This window comes from Orcinus orca, chromosome 12 (genome assembly GCF_937001465.1).
Source record: "Orcinus orca chromosome 12, mOrcOrc1.1, whole genome shotgun sequence".
NCBI classification, from domain to species: Eukaryota; Metazoa; Chordata; class Mammalia; order Artiodactyla; family Delphinidae; genus Orcinus; species Orcinus orca.
In genome coordinates, this window is record NC_064570.1 from 38,486,979 (window position 1) to 38,505,177 (window position 18,199).

The window sequence follows — 18,199 nt, forward strand, 5'->3', positions numbered from 1 at the left end:
CAAGCTTTACATTGTCAAAGCTGTCATGAACAGCTTTGAAATCAGATGAAGACTAGTGTCCAGAAGAGTGCCATCCACCAGGACAGAATACATCCACCAGGACACTGTGAGGAGATCCATTTTCAAGGAAAGACTTGCCTCAGCTGTGGGAAGTGCGGTCTTCAGTTAGCCTTCAGCTGTCAGGCCCTGCAGGAAGCCTTGGCTTGCCTGTCACCATGCCCCTTCTAGAGCCCTATACTGACAACTGATTGATGCTGGGATATAAATATCTGGTCACCTTAGCCCCACTCGAGCAAGTCCAGAGCTGCCCCATGGAGTCAGCTGAGGCTGCAGTTGAGTCTCTGCCCATTCTTGTTTCCTTCTTCTTCTTGCTGCAGCTATTGATCCCAAGGCACAACCTAATAAACATCCTTATGTTAAACCTCATGTCAGAGTCTTCTTGGGGAACCCAACATGTGACAACTGCATCACTGCATAAAGTGTTTCCCCCTCCTTGTGGGAATTATTCACAGGCTACAGGAAGAAGCTTTTATAAGTTCCCCAACCTTTTTTGGAGAACTTGGAAACATATTTAACTTCCATACTCCATTTTATATGTAAACTACCAAAAGCAGATGACGTTCATTGAGATCACGAAGAAGACAGGGGAAACAAGAATCCCTGGAGAGAAGTCTCAAGAGCAGGGGCCCAGAGAAAATAGATCTCAAAAAGCACCAGCAAAAATATACTTCCTGAAAATGGGGGTCATCCTGAAATCAATAAGTAATATTCCTAGTTTATGATCTTTGGTGCAAGGACTAGCTAGATTGAGTTGGCATATCTTTCCTCCTAAGAAGAGGTGGGGCTATAAAAAGAATCATAAAGAAAAGTTATATTTGCAGGAAGCAGCATGACTCTGTGACAGAAGAAGAGAAAGCCCTTGCACTATGAAAACTTGCTAGCTTAAAACTCTACCTTGTCTTCTTCCCCCAAAGGAACCTCTGACAAGTGACCAGTCTAAGAAAACCTAACTCATTCAATGATGAGTAATATTTTAAGAGGACAGAGTTGATTTTTAAAAATTCCCTTTTTTAAAAAAAGTTTTTTCCTCTTCCCCCTTCCATTAGTTAAAAAATATTCGTTGATTCCTTTCACTTCTTTTCCCTTGAAGCAGCCGAGGCCAGTGACACTGGTAGAGCCAAGGAGATTATTGGGGCTGTTGAAGTGGGCAGGGCATAGCTGGGTCAGTAGTTTGATTACGTACAGGAAGAATGAACAAGTAAGTAAATTGAGAATAATGGGAACCAGATTTCTCACTATCAGAAAAAGGAGTTACAAATATGGAAAAGCCAAAGGTCAGAATCAGCCCTGTGGTATTGAATTGTAGTTGGAGTTGTCACTATGAATGCATGCTACTTAATATATAGAGGTAGATGTAGAAATAGATATAAATGTTTATGTGTGAATATAGATGGATGGAAAGATAGATAGATAGATAGACATATTTTCTCTGCCTGGTGGGAAAGCCTAGAAGCAATTGCATCCCAGGGGCAGTGAGCAAACCTACTGCTCAGATCCTAGCTTCTAAATAGAATTCTCCACTATATAGAATGAGAGCTACTTGGTGAAATGAAAGAACAATATGAACCTGGAAGATCTTGTGCCAGAAAGTACAGAAGGGCTAAAACGAAAGTGATGGGGAGATGTCAAAAATAAGGTCCAGCCTCGAGGGAGGAACATCCCATTTGCCAAATAAGTAGCAAATTGAGCATCAAAATAAATAATTATATCAATGATCATCAACCCCTTAAATCAATAGAACTCTATAAGCATGTATGTGTATACACATATACATATATCATATGAATACATAAATAAGAGAGGGGCAAGAAAGCTATGACTTCCAGAAGGATGCAACTAGAATGTAGAAAGAATGATGAAATTAGAAAATCACAATTTGGCAACCATGATAGTAAATATATATTGAGGTAAGAACTTCCAATAAATGCTGAAATGAATGGGTAAATAATTATTGAGAACAAGATATTTACATAATCTCAAAATAACTCCTTTCAAAATACTTATTAATTACAAAGAGAAAAACAGAAAGTTTACAAAGGAGAAACTTCGCAGATACAACTTTAAACAAGTGATAAAAGTTATTATCACTAGTAGTAGGAAAAATTGAATCAAAATCCAGACATGAAAGGCATTCTACAGATTAACTAGACTGCATTCTTCAAAAAATAAAAGGGTCATGAAAGAAAAAGAAAGAATGAGGATGAGTTCCAGAATGGAGGGTAATAAAGAGACATGACAGCTAAAAGCAACATGTAATCCTTCATTGGATCCTGGACCAGATTCTCTTATCTATCTATCTATCTATCTATCTATCTATCTATTATAAAAGATAACATTAGGATAATTGGCAAAATTTGAATGTGCCCTATAGAGAGTATTGGAGCAATTAATTTTCTTTATATTATTTTTATATCTTTCCTGTAAATTTGAAATTATTTCAACTAAGAAAGTTTTAAAATGTTGCACTTTTAAAAAGTAAAATATACAAGAAAAATAGTCATAGTGTAGATTTTATCTGTGATCAAACATTCTTCCAAAAAATTAAAAACTTATTAACACTAATCCCTCTAACTAGAAGACCACGAAGCAGAAAGGGGGCATCATGTCTCCCTTATTCTCAATTGATTCAAGCACACTCATTGTTAATTCATGACAAAGAAGACATCAGCAGATGCAGTTGAGTGTTTCAATCCTCAGGCACTCCTCAATCTGCTAAGGATTTCTATCACCACCCTTCAGGTCATAAACCTGAACTTCATCTTCTGCTGAAGATGACTTCAGTCATCGAAGTAACACTGCTTTTGACGTTTCTGCCGTTAAACTAGCCGTCTTTAACCATCTCTGCTCTTTTCTAGCTTTGACTTGGAAACGCGTTAACCACTCCTTTGTCGCTTGTTTCTTGTTTGCTATGTGTGCTTCCCTTGGATCCTAATTTTTTTATTCCAGTCACATACTACTGATTTTATCCTGACTCCAAATTATTCCGGAGCATTTCATGTTGTTTTTATTGCTGATACATCTGCCTTTTACCTAGAGAATAATGCTTTGACATGTTAGTTTGTTCTGATATTTTAACCCAAACCCTTCAAATAAATACTTTATTGATGACTATCTGTTCTATTTTTAAAACAAGATTCTAATTTTCCTTTGGGAAATTTAGTGTGTAAATTCTTACTTAGATCTCTTATTTATATCTCGTGTAATAGGTTAATCCAGTTTTCCCATTTTGTCTAATTTTATTCTCAGTGGAAATACAGACCACCTAGTTACCACATTCTAAAAGAGTATATTTTAATAGTGTTTCCCTATACGTAATCCATGGTATGTGATGTAGGTTGTCTTTTTTTGTTTCAGAAGATAGAAAGTCCTGAGGTCATATAAATATGAGAAACACTGGCTTAATAGCTTTATCACATCATTTCTCAAAGCCTCTAAAAAGTAATGTGTGATGTGAATCTCTAATAGGGAAAGTACCAAACCTGTTTGAAAAAGATCTCTTTATTTTGGCTCCTTTTTTATTTCAGGACTCCTTCTTTCAGCAGAAACAAATAGAATCCCTCTTCCTGTAATTGGCTACCTGAAGTTCTCCCACTTACTGACTGAGTAGCCTTGGACAAGTCATTTGATTTCTCCAGGCTTCAGATTCCTCATCTGTAAAATAGAAATATTAATAATATTTTTCCTGATGGAGTTGCAACGAGGATTAAATGAATTAACACATATAAATATTTATAATAATGGTTTGTATACAATACAGGTTTTAGATTAATATATGATTATCATTGTTATTATTATGATTGATGACAATGTTAAAAGTCATATAGAGGAAAAGCAGCTATATGATTACTTTTACTACCCTGGAATAAATGTCTGTGTTTCTAAATCAAATACAAAACCGAGGAACTAACTTGTAAAATAATCAACTAAAATATTCTTGTTGACTTTTACTTTTTTAAAAAATTAATTAATTTATTTATTTTTGGCTGAGTTGGGTCTTTGTTGCTGCGTGCGGGCTTTCTCTAGTTGCGGCAAGCGGTGTGGTGCACGGGCTTCTCATTGTGGTGGCTTCTCTTGTTGCAGAGCACAGGATCTAGGTGTGCGGGCTTCAGTACTTGTGGCCCGCAGGCTCAGTAGTTGTAGCTCATGGGCTCTAGAGTAGTTGTGGTGCACAGGCTTAGTTGCTCCGCGGTATGTGGGATCTTCCAGGCCCAGGGTTCGAACCTGTGTCCCCTGCATTGACAGGCAGATTCCTAACCACTGTGCCACCAGGGAAGCCCAGACTTTTACTTTTGAAATGGAATATCGTCCATTAGTGTCAGCTCTCTTAATTTGGTTCTCATGTTTTAAAAGTAAATATGGGGTCTTCCCTGGTGGTGCAGTGGTTGAGAGTCCGCCTGCTGATGCAGGGGACATGGGTTCGTGCCCCGGTCCAGGAAGATCCCACATGCCGCGGAGTGGCTAGGCCCGTGAGCCATGGCCGCTGAGCCTGCACGTCCGGAGCCTGTGCTCCTCAACGGGAGAGGCCACAACAGTGAGAGGCCCACGTACCGCAAAAATAAAAAAATTTTTAAAAAAAGTAAATATGGAAAAAAAAAAAAAAGTAAATATGTGTTACAAAAAAAAAGTCATTAATGGACAAAATATTACCTCTAATAATTCAAGCACTGCCTAGATAGAGTATTAAGAAAAAACAAATCTGATTATAATTTAAAACCAATGTCAGAATGGTAAGATTTTAAAGTGCATCTATTGTATTCAATTACTTTGCATTGGACAGGACTAAACCTTACTACTGCAAACAGATAATATACACAATCTCTTTTAAATTGCAGCCTATTTTGTACTCTATATATTTCTCCCCTACCCCAGGACATACCAACAACCTTATAAAATAAGTCAGGGTTCTTTAATCTTAAATATACTAACCCAACTTTCAAGTGTTTTAATGTATAATTTCAAGATAAAATTTGAATATCTATATAGAATAAAACTCTTATTTGAAACTGAAATTCTAATTCAAAGATAAATATATATAGAATCAACATTTTATTTCTAGAAGAAATAGTTCTACTATTTCTCACTGTTCTTACTGTTCTACTTTCTCAGACAAAACATTGGTTTTATTTATATAAAAGTTACGATATTTTTTCGTTGGCATAAATAATGCCCACACAAATCTTTCAAGGATTATAATGTCTGCTTTTTATGAAGCCTACATTCTGTCTTTAAATAAAAAAGAAAGGTCAAGCTGTAGAAGTCAAAAGAATTTATGACGTTCCCTTACCAGTGCCTACAGAAGAGGGTATTATTGAGGAAGCAATGAAGAGTTCTTAAAGAATCAAAAATCAACCCGTTTGCAATTAACATTGGCTGCAGGCAATTTTGGAAGAGGCAGTAAATGCAATAGAAAATTTTTATTTTTACTTGTAAGTAAATACCAATGTAAAAATTGTCTGTGAGTTTTGGGAACAGCAAATGACAAACAAGATGTACCTATAATATGGAATTATTTGTAATCACACTATGGGTAAAGTGTTTTACTTTTCATTCACTTACATAACATTCACAATCAGGCTTTATTTTTTCAGTTCAGTTTGTTTTTTTGCTTCTCTCTTCAATGACTTGAAAACATCTCATGAATTAAGCAACCATACTTTCTGAAAGATTTGCTTCCTTCTCCACATCTCTTTAATCCCAATTTTCTAAGTCAAGGCTGATACCTTCTGAAATAGCGGACGATTTGAACACTGTGAATCTTTAAATTGACTTAATATTTCTAAAAGCTAAGAGGAAAAGTTTTTAAATTCTTCAAGGCTGCAAGGATTTTCTTAGTTAAAATTCGTGTCATCTCACATTCCTGGCTTTCTAAATGTTACAATTTGTGGCAATTCAAATTTCTGGCTTTCTCAATTAAATTCTAAGACAAATCATAGATTCAAATTTTGTTTCCAAGGTAGTCACTTGTTCTACTCACTTAGGTACAGAAGAGGGCAAATGTTTTCAGGTCCCATTCATGTCCCATTCATTAGACAAGTGAAGTTTTGTTGAGATATTTTATCATAATATACCACACTCATTACCCTTTCTATCACTGAGGATGAACAAAATAGAAAATGAAAATTTGCTTTGTGAGCTAGAGTTTAATTTAATACTGCTTTGTATTGTAGGGGAGCAGAACTTGCCACCCCCAAATATCTCTTTAGCATTCAGATTATTTCTAGCTAAAAATAATCAAGGCCCAAAAAACTCAGGAAGAAACTTTGACCTTTCCCCTAACTGCCTAAAGAATTTAGAGGGTTAATTACAAGAATAGAGCTATTACCAGAGATGTCTGCAGTGAACATAGGCTAGGTATTGTGGGGAAAACTTAGAGATCAGAGACTCTGTGTCCTATTGTCTCTGTGCGGCCCAGCAAACATTTGTTTACCAAACTTTTGATTTTCCATCTCCATGTGAATTGCCTTCCTCCCCTTTGAAGTCCCAAGCCACCACCCCCAACATCTTCTTTTGTCTTTAGCTGAAGATAGTACTTAAGGTGAGGGTTTTAGTCATTTTGACAAGTCACTCAGTTTTTCTGGGTCTCACCCAAGGGTGTATGTTATTAAAATTTTGTTTGATTTTTCTCTGGTTAATCTATCTCATGTTAATTTAATTCTTTGACCAGCCCCAAGAACCTGGAAGGGTAGAGAAACCTTTCTTCCTCCCCAACAGCACTAAAGTCCTTCTATTTTACTGGAATTTGGGGGCATGGGATAGGAAGTAGGAAGAAAACTCTAGGAGATTTTCTCAACGGTTAATGTCACAGATTGTTTATCTCTAAATTTGTTAATATTGTGAGATTTAATAATAGCTATTTATTTAAGACTATCAATGTACTTGCTCGATTTTTTTCATAGAAAATAATAATCAATATGGGAAAAAATAAACATGATTTCCAGATTTTAGTAACTTAGATTATTTTCCAAGAAAATAATTTTGAAAGACATCAGAAATTTTTCATCTCCTAAAGAGATATTTTCACTGCAAGAGTAAGAGAAGGCAAAAAGGGACCCTAAGTAAGTACTTAGTGTCATCCAAATCCACCTCCTCTTATCTCCCCCTGCCATCAAGTTCACTCTTAAATTCACTCATTTATAAGTGTTTATCGAATGTATATTATAGGTAGATGCATGATGAGTACTATCAGACATATAAAATAAAACTATCAGAGCATATAAAATAATCTATGACCTTATGTAATTTATACTATAGTGGGGTATTCAAGCAGGGAAACAGAACTAAAAGGAATAGTCAAGTTCATATCACACCAGCTCTGTAATTCATTAATTAATTCAACAAACATTTACTTAAACATACCTACTATGTAAAGGGCATGTTTTCATTTTGCAAATACAGTAAATTGCATAGGTATTGTGTGATTAACTGCTGGGTATAGTGTTTGGGACATGGTGAAGACTACACATTACTTAAATGTATAACGGTATGCTTCTCCAGAGAAGACCTTAAAAAACAAGCCAGAAGCTTCATTAAAATTTTCAAGTATATATTTTGCAAATGTGTTATTTATTTCTGAATAATATTGAAATCTCTTCTTAAAAGTTATTTTCCACAGACAAAAATTATGTAAAGATTAAGGAGAATAAAAAACTCATTAACCAGACAATGACAAACTCTGCAGTTATTGCCAAAATCACAGTACGTGTAGTAGGTTGAATAATGGCCCCTACAAAAAAGGCCACATCCTAATTTCCAGAACTTGTGAGTATGTTACCTTACAAGGCAAAGGGGATTTTTCAGGTATGATTAAGTTTATAATCTGGAAATAGAAAATTAGCCTAGATTATCCAGTTGGGCCCAACATAATCACAAGAATCATTATAAAATAAAGGGAGAGTCAGAGAGAGAAATATGACAACACAGTAGAAGTTGAAGTGATGAGGGATTGTAAGCCAAGGAAAGTGGACAACCTCCAGAAGTTAGAAAAGGCAAGGCAATGGATTCTCCCCAAAGCTTCCAGAAAGAACACAGTCCTACCAACACCTTGATTTTACCCCAGTGAGACCTATTTTGGACTTCTGACCTTCAAAACTATAAGATAGTAAATTTGTGTTCCTTTACACCACTAAGTTTGTGGTAATTTGTTACAGCAGCCATAGGAAAATAATACAGCACCTTCTTGAGCATTTACTTTGTGCCACTACACATATTAGACATATTATATCTTTTAATCATCATAAGAGCCCTATAAAGTCATACTCAAATTTTCCGTGTTTCACAAATGAGGGAACCAAGGTAAAACTGTTTAAGCAGTTTGCTCAAGAGACTGAACCCTTGGATTCCCTGGTGGCGCAGTGGTTGAGAGTCTGCCTGCCGATGCAGGGGACACGGGTTCGTGCCCCGGTCCGGGAAGATCCCACATGCCGCGGAGCGGCTGGCCCCGTGAGCCATGGCAGCTGAGCCTGCGCGTCAGGAGCCTGTGCTCCGCAACGGGAGAGGCCACAACAGTGAGAGGCCCACGTACCGCAAAAAAAAAAAAAAAAGAGACTGAACCCTTAATCATCATTAAATTTCCTCATGATCAAGCAAGGAAATACATACATATGAAGCAGGATATCAACCTAGTAGCAATTTTATGATTGACGTGTTTTACCAAAGTGCTCATAGTTTCCTTAGATTTTATTTTGTACCTTGATGAAAATTCTGTAAGCATACACTACTAAAGATTTGAGTGATTGCTTGAGTTTCATGATAAACATGTTGGTTTTGTTTATTCTTGATGGCAGTACTCCATTTCTAATGTTTTCCATTTGTTTCACTCCTAGGAATTTGATGAGATATCTGCCACTGTCTCTCTATCTCTCTCAGAAATGGACCAAGACCCCCTAAACACCACCATACGGAAATGATAGTTGAACAGCTTAAGGTAGAGTGGTTTATCTAATCAAGGCTGGATTAGGGACGGTAGAGCAGATAATTGTTTAAAAATAACATAGAAGTATTGGAGCAGTGTGATAAAGGTATCAATTTTTTGTCACAGAAGTCTTAACTGCTTTCTTTGTTTAAAACTCACTCTTCTACAAGTAAAATATCAAAAAATATTCTCTCTATATATATTGGTAAACTGTTTAAGCACCATGCACTTAGTCAAACATTACATAAAACACATGTTTACCTTCTATTTTTCACACACAGATAAAGATAAAGATGGCAACTGGGGCTTCTCTGGTGGCACAGAGGTTAAGAATCCACCTGCCAATTCAGGGGACACGGTTCAAGCCCTGGTCCGGGAAGATGCCACATGCTGCGGAGCAGCTAAGCCCATGCACCACAACTACTCTAGAGCCCACAAGCTACAACTGCTGAGCCCGTGGGCCACAACTACTGAAGCCTGTGTGCCTATAGTCCGTGTTCTGCAACTGCAACAAGAGAAGACACCGCAATGAGAAGCCCGCGCACGTCAACGAAGAGTAGCCCCTGCTCGCCGCAACTAGAGAAAGCCCACGCACAGCAATGAAGACCCAACGCAGCCAAAAATTAAATAAAGATGGCAACTGTAAGCATAGAACCTATTATTTATAACTAATTATCATGCAACATAATTTTTATTATTCCTATCAATACACATATATTTAACTAGTTTTATTATATCTTTTATTTGGTTGAACAATAAAATGTGTTCTTTTATATTTATTCTTTATAGTAAATGAAGAATAGTATGCAGTCTATGTAGTACTACCTTTTCCTCAAAACAAAGCAAAAACAATTTTTTTAAAAAATCATATGATACTCTTTTTTATGTGCTTGTTTTTAATTCCAAAAGGTTTATAGAGTAAACAACCAAATTCAGTGCAGTTTTGCTCATGCACAACTGAAGAAAATATATGTCAGATTTATATTGCTAAATGTCAGAGATACATTTCCCAAGGGGCTAAAAGCAAAACACTGTACCCTTAAACTTAACACTAAGATATATGATTCTAGATTGTATGAAAGTATACTTACCTTTAAAATTTTACTAAAAAGCTGAATTTTCCAGTTATTTATTTATTGCAGAAAGAATAATAGAATTTCTTTCTTACACTACAGAATGAGAATTGTCAGCTAAGATACAATTGCAATAATTATTGCTGATGAGGATACAAAAGACAGAAATAGCACTACTTGCTGACAGATCACAGGTGGGGAGCATGGGTTACTGGAAGCAACAAAAATTACATTTCCATTGAACAGCAAATGGACTTGCTATGGAGATCTCTAAGAAATAAATAGATCCACTCGTAATCTTATTCACACAAATCTATATTCCCTGAACTGAATTGCTACTTTTTATAGTTATGAACAATTATTTGTCAAACTTTCTAAAAACTTTAAATTCTAGTTGAATTTATGTTCAGGAGTGTGATGTTACTGATCACACATCAGTTACCAATATTTTCAGGAGTTTTTTTGTAAATAATACATTTATTCATTCAACTAACTTTATTGATTGCCTATCAAAGGCCTAATGTTTTTTTAGCCTGAGGATACAAAAATGCCTAAGACACACTCACTGTCCTCAGGAAGCTTAGGATGGTTTGGGAGGTTAATAAAATACAACAGACAATACAATGAGGCAAATGCACTCTTGCAAAAATGCATAGGTTACATAGAGAGTAGTTAAGTCATCACACTTAATGTTAGGAATTAGTCAAGGAAAGAAGGGGAGGCTGTCAGGGAAATGCCATGAAGGAGATGCACCTAAGCTGAGTTTTAGTGGATGAATCGGTACCAGCTAGATACAAGCATTTATGGGGAATGGTGCTGAGAATATTTCATGTAGAATTATATACATGAGCAAAGACAGAAAGATAAGAAAGTTCATGGCATGTTGGGTAAATTCCTAGTAACATGGAGTGATCGATGAAATGCAAGTTATAACACTGGGCTTCCAGTCGCAAGATGGAAGTGGAAGTTGGCATTTTCCCTATTCTATTCCTTGAAATCATCCAAAAGGAATGAGGAGAAAGAAAACAAAACTACACAATCTCATTTTTAGCAAAATTAGGGAATAGCTAAATCCTAGATGAAATTGGAGGAAAGGCTGACATAAATTACTGGAGATAAAATAATAGTACATTTAGGAGGAAGCAAAGAGGGTTTGCCTTCGTTGTAGATCCCCAATAGAACCAGCAAAATCCACTTCTCAATGGGAAAGAGTACACTTGGAGGTGAAAACCTCAATTCCTTATTTGCAATCATTAAAATCATTGGTAGACAACGTTGCAGTGCTTCTCTGGACCTAATTTGGGTTTGAAAAGCAGAGGTAGGGTTAACTGAAGCATCATGAAAATAAGTTCATTTAGGAAGGAAGGAATCTATGGTAGTAGAATAAAAGAGAAAACAGGAGAAATAAAAAAACTTTGGTGGGGCAGTAAGGAGTGGGAAAAATTTCACTGGCTAAGGAGAAATGAAATAAAAATGACACAGCCGCACCCCCGCCCCCCAAAATATCCAAGGTCAAAAGGAAATTTTCAGATAGAACATGGTGCTAGATATTTCTCCATATGAATCTCCTTTAATTACCAAGTCTAGGATGAAACTCACCATTTAAAGATGAAATATTAAAATAGTATGAGCATAAGATCTATATAAGGATATTATAAGGAATAAGGAGAAAAGAAATAAGAAAAACAAATGGCAGATGGTGATCATGGACGAGAAAAGCAATGTGGTAGAGCAAATAAAATAGATAACCATGATCTTAAACAAGCAAATCGACTTCTATGAAGTATTGAATAAGTGAAAATAGACATAAGAACTTAGTGAAGAGATGGGGAAAGTGTAGGAAGAGAGAAATTGTGAATTGGCAGAGGTCAGACACTAAGTGGAAGAAACTGAACAAAATAAAATAGAAATAAAGTTGACCCTTGGACAACACAGGTTTGAACTGTGCAGGTTGACTTATATGCAGATATTTTTCAATAGTAAATAGTAGAGTACTACATGTTCCATCGATGGTTGTATCATGAATGTGGAGGAACGGCACATAAATTTTACACAGATTAACCCCTGCGTTGTTCAAGGATCAACTGTAAAGAATTTAAAAGGCTACGAAAGAAGATAATATGTATGAAAGATAGGCAAAAGAGAGTCAATATATAAATAATTGGTGTTTCTATAAAAATAATAGAAATAAGCAAATAATTAAAGATACAATTCAAGGCAGCTTTCCTGGAAAAAAAACACCTTAAATTTGCTCATGAAAGGGTTCGTCATACTTCACGGAAACTTGACTCAGAGTGTTTAATACTAAGATATATCCTAGTAAAGTTACTGGACTTGAAATTAAGAAAATTGACAGCTAATTTGAGGTGGAACTAGCATTTAAGCACTGGCAGCCTTACTTCAGGTTTAAGCATTTCTCTAAAACATTTCTCTCAACTGCCATTCAATCCAAGGCTTTTCTGTATGGAGATACAATGGGAAAAGTCCATTTTTTGGATTCCATTTGTAAAAGCTACTTCTTAAAGCGTAATTTCCATGTATTATTATGTTAACCAATTCTGTTCATGTTTTTTCTCTCTTACTAAAGACTACTGTTTGAAATTGCTGTCCAACCATGCCTGGATGAAAGCATACCATAGAAAAAGGAGTACACTTTTATATGTAGCTGGATGAGTATTTCTGGGAAGGGGAAATGTGCATTTATATTAACCGTACTGGAAATGTTCTTTCCATGGCAGAGAAACTAGATGGAGAGAGCTCTGCTCTCAGCCCAATAGCCCCTGACAGGATTTCAAAAACTGGATGATCCCCCCAAAACTGAACTCTACTATACAATATAAATAAGACGGGCCAATTGAGGCAGGAAATTCCCTTTGAGAGATGTCAATGGAAGATGGTTTCTGGTTGGCTCACACATGAGCTTCCTCTAACACCAGATCTTTAAAGAAGATAGGACTGTTTCTGGAGGAAGACAGATCTATGAGCAATATGGCAGAGTTCGTGGAAGCGAGGCCAAGCTATACCAGAAACAAGTTTGGGGAAAACAATAGAAGAAATGACACAACTGGATGCTACCAACAGCTACACATAGGATTTTTGCAGGTGATGCAGAATGGGTTCCATATATGAAGACTGGGGTACTAGGAAATACTGCGATGCTTTATGAAGAAATTAGGACCTTACCAGTTAATTATTGGGTTGAGTAAAACAGGGTAGGGAAAGTGTGGAAGGGTGTCCACACTTTTGTTCTAACTGTTTTTGGAGTTAAAGCAAATCTTCAAGAAAGGAAAGACTGTGAAAAAAAAGAGTACCCAAAGTTCTTGATCATTCAGCAAAAAGAGAACAAGAAGAGATCACCTTTATGTAAGAATTTGCAGAAGTGTTATATGGGGTAACAGAGAAAACAGGTAGTGGAATGAGGTGTGGAGAGCTGAGCGAGAATCAACAAGCACTGTCTGGAATTATTTGAAATCAGGCTGCCTAAAGTGTCAAGGACTTCCTGGGAGCACCCTATTGTTACAATTAACTCTGGAGGGGAGAAAGCTAAGGCCATAGAAACTTATCAGATGATAAGTTGGTTAAAACAGATTATGGATTATTTCGAATGCTTGAAAATCAAATCTGGTGCATTTCATACATATAAAAATAGCAGTATGATAGCCTAAATAATTATAAGAACTTAACATGTGCCCTTCATTGAAGTCTATTGGATTTGATTTTTATACAAAATATTAATTAGATGAAACAGATTCAATACCTGAAGTAAATGTACAGGCTTAAAACCACTTTATCCTGAAATAGCTTAATAATTTATCCAAAGAAAAGTATGTTTTGCTTGTTTGTTTAGCTTGAACTGGATCACCTGGATAACTGCCTCAATTTTTTCTCTCAGCATTTAGATACGTGTTGTCCAATATGTGAGCTATTGAACTCTTATAATATGGCTGATCTGAATTGAGATGCGCTGTAAGTTATAATACAAACCAGACTTAGAAGACTTATGAAAAATAATGTAAAACATGTTATTAATAATTTTTATATTAATGTCATGTTGAAATGATAATATTTTGGATGTATTGGGTTAAATGTATTGTTAAAATTAATTTCATCTTTCTTTTTCTTTTTAATGTGGCTACAAGAAAATTTTAAATTACGGATGCACTGTATATTTCTATTGCACAGTACTGATTTAGACATTACCTTCATAACATATTTAATAAGAATTCAAAAATCTGATGAATGTCCCAACAGAAATAGTTGGCTCTTTTCTGTAGCATAATAAATAACATTTTTGGGTAAATGAATGCTTGGTTTTAATATTTTAATATATCTTCAATATAGTAACATTATACTTGATCAGTTTCTATATGCGATCAGTAAATACTAAACATATTTCAGCTAACTGCCCTTGAGAGGCAAAATGTTTTAGAATGCCGCTAATGTTTCTTCAAGTAGTCACTATCAATGATTATAAAACATTAAACATTAGAAACATTTGAATTCTCTATCCACTTCATTATTTACATTGTGAATATTTGCTTTTTGTTCCTAAATTTACATATGTTCTGCCTGAAATAAATATTCTATTTTTGTAGTCATCTGCTTCACTGGCATAAACACCTGATTGTCCATGAGAATTACTGGCTTAGATTTGGGCAAAAAAAAGAAAATCTGTGTGGAAAGAAAAAGATTCATTTATATTTTTATGTTTTTTTGTGTTTTGCAGTACACGAGCCTCTCACTGCTGTGGCCTCTCCCGCTGTGGAGCACAGGCTCAGCGGCCATGGCTCACAGGCCCAGCCGCTCCGCGGCATGTGGGACCCTCCCGGACCGGGGCACGAACCCGTGTCCCCTGCACTGGCAGGTGGACTCCCAACCACTGTGCCACCAGGGAAGCCCCATTTATATTTTTAATATTAAGTTAATAGTTTAGGAGAGTGTGCCTTTAACATTATTACTATCATGATTTTAAATATCAAGATCACTGAAAAAAGCCTATCTTAAATCAGGATATGGTCTCTTCCAATTCTAAGTTTATACTGACCTCTATAGGCTATTATGTCCTAATCTATTTCTGGCTTATTCTTAAAGAACATATGGTGAAATATTTAAAAATGTTTACATTTAGGATTAGTCATAAAATACTTTTTATAGGCCTTTTTTCTCCTTATAAATGCACAATTTTACTCATCCTTTAAGACAATTTATTTCGAGGGCCCAAGGTGTTTTATCCCTCAATAGTTTCAGTGTTGGTCTACTGAGGACAGGGGAACTAAATAACAAAATCCCTAATTTACAGTGAAATATGACCTGATTATTTTCCATTAAAAATCTGTTCTATTTTCACAATGTTTCATAGCTATAGCCCATTAAGAAATTAGCTTTAAAGTTGATACAGAAATTTGTATAAAGGCAGGAAAACCTTGGGACCAAAGGTAAGTCTGATATCAGTTAACCTTGATGGAAGGACACTAATTCTAGGTTAAACTGGGAACTTTTAAAGTGTTGTGCAAGATACTAAACCATTTCCTTATGGATATGGGTGAGGAATTACAGGAGAGGGTGAAAGGTTACAGACCGCTGGCTTCTGGGCACAGGCATCTCCAGTAACATTTAGTGAGGAAGGAATTTTCTGCGGATGATCACTAGACAATATAGAGAGGAGCATGGCAGCAGCAACCAGCCAAGGCAGCAGTGGAAATTGTCCCATAGGTCATCATTGGTAATCTACAACAGGAACTCTATATACTCCGCATGCTTCCTTAAATTGCCAGCACCTGAATGAGATACTGAACTAATTTCTTCCCAGTCTATACATAGATAGTAAGAAAGGGAAAACCTCCACCTCTTAAAAGAAGAGTCTCGGGCTTCCCTCGTGGTGCAGTGGTTGAGAATCTGCCTGCCAATGCAGGGGACACGGGTTCGAGCCCTGGTCTGGGAAGATCCCACATGCCGCGGAGCAACTGGGCCCGTGAGCCACAACTACTGAGCCTGCGCGTCTGGAGCCTGTGCTCCGCAACAAGAGAGGCCGCGACAGTGAGAGGCCCGCGCACCGCGATGAAGAGTGGCCCTCGCTCACCGCAACTGGAGAAAGCCCTTGCACAGAAACGAGGACCCAACACAGCCAAAAATAAATAAATAAAATTTAAAAGAAAAAAACTTTCTTAAAAAAAAAAAAAAGAAGAATTTCAACAGTGTTAATTATCAGGGAGCAGAAACTACAGCAGCTCAGCAGTAAGTATGAGGTAGGCTCCAAAAGGTACAATGCCATGAAGTCCAGAATGTCAGTTCTATATTACTCTGTAATAATAAACACTCAAGAAGGAGTAGTGCATGACTATGAGATATCTATAACTAATGTTTAGAAAGACCTTTCATTATTCATGCTTATTCTGGAGGAAAAAGTCAGTCATGGACTATGCTATATCAATTTAATATGAAGCCTGACTACTTTTGTTTTTCTTAAACTTGTACTTTAATATAATCTGAGAAATAGGGATAATCGAATGGTCTCCTTCCAGATCAGATAGTAATTTCCAGAGTATTATAGAGCAAAGATGTGTTTTGATCCTTTTTATGACTTGAAAATAGGCATGGATTGCCAGAAAAAATATTAAGTATTTTCCTTTACACTGAAGATATGGTTTTATTGCCACACAGGTAAATTCTGAAACCAAAATTATTATTTGGGTAGATACTCTCACAATACTAATGACTGATAGTCAATAAGCCTAAATTTCAGAGTAACTTATTTAGTTACATTAGGGTAAATTTTGTGCCCAGTTCATCCTGGGGATTACACTGGTCTAAGCTGATTTTTATTAATGTATTATTGAAACATTTACTATTAACAGGATAAACTTGGTAACCCTGCTTTACATTTTTCTCAGGCTAAAATTATCACAATCATGCTCTACTTGGGAGCTTTGATTCTTTGTTCATCCATAAGTGAGAATGAGCCCAGAATGTTTCCTGAGGAAAATCTTAAGCCTGCCTATAGTATTCCAGAATTCTCTCAGCCCACTCCTGTGCATGTCTATTCTGACCTGTGTCTTGGTCTTACTCCTGAATTTCCCTGAGACTATTAATTTTAAATTCCATTTATTTTAATGCCAAAGTTTATATCTTGTCTTTAATTGGCAACATAGAGCATGCTCACATTCTTGCCAAAGAATATAACCTTGAGCTCTCTAATGCTCAAAAAGATCTAATCTTTTGATCTAATGACCAAAAGCTCAGTTATGAAAAATGATATTTTAGGAGGATTGCCAGAAGGCTCTGCAGTCCATCCTTTCCTCCATCAGCATATCTTAAACTATCTTCCACAGAATATTAATTATGATAGATATTAATACATGTTTCTTGGAAAAGAAAAAAGGGTTTTTAAAAGTCAAATGTTTCAAGTGTTAACATGCAACACCAATCACAAGAATATAATACGCAGTACCACCCAAACATATTTGAAATATTTTCGGGGGTGGATACCTATTAGCATTTCTAATATTTTTGGAAATTGCCCACTTGAGATCTTCTAAAGTTGATCCCTGAATCAGGTCACACCATAGGAGAAATGAGCAATTAGCATTTTTTAAAACTCCTAATTTACTTACTTTTACTGATTTGTGCTTTGGCATTATGACTTTGACTTGTACTATAAGAAGTAGCCTGGAGAAACTGCTCCTACTGAATTGCTGATTTGTACTGAAAACATGTTTTGGGTTATCTTCGAACACAAATCTAAAAAAGCCATCATTTTAACTCTTTCACTGTTGGCAAGGAGACAATCTGTTAATTATAACTAATAATTCTTTCTTTGCTTTACTATTGGTTTACAACTAATGGTTATATTGTCCCTTAGTGGGTATCACAATAATTAGGAGTAGGGGATAATTCTGACAGTTAGTGAGTGGAGGTTAGTAATACTAACAAATCTGTCTCATAAAGCATAATCTCACATAATAAAGTACTGTCCAATCTAAAATGCAAATAATGTCTCTTTGAGAAACTCTAGCCGCTAAGAAGCTTATAGTCAAATTTATCACACACCTCTAAAATATGATCAAACTCTTATGATTACTGAGGCTATATAATTTATTATCCAAACTTGACAACTTGACTCTAAAATATATATATATATATATATATATATATATAT

At 35.9% G+C, this 18,199-nt stretch overlaps 1 long non-coding RNA gene across 2 annotated transcripts in view; it reads left to right on the top strand.

Moving 5' to 3' along the window:
* The window catches only part of LOC117196290 (uncharacterized), a 71,771-nt gene that overhangs the window by 52,067 nt on the left and 1,505 nt on the right, over positions 1-18,199 (top strand). Inside the window, exons 3-5 of one of the 2 annotated variants that reach the window (XR_004476401.2) lie at positions 8,883-8,983; positions 9,253-9,613; positions 12,994-14,714. This is a non-coding gene — a long non-coding RNA (uncharacterized LOC117196290). Of the gene's footprint in view, positions 1-8,882; positions 8,984-9,252; positions 9,614-12,993; positions 14,715-18,199 lie in introns of those variants that run through there. The other variant, XR_007470641.1, reaches the window with a different exon arrangement.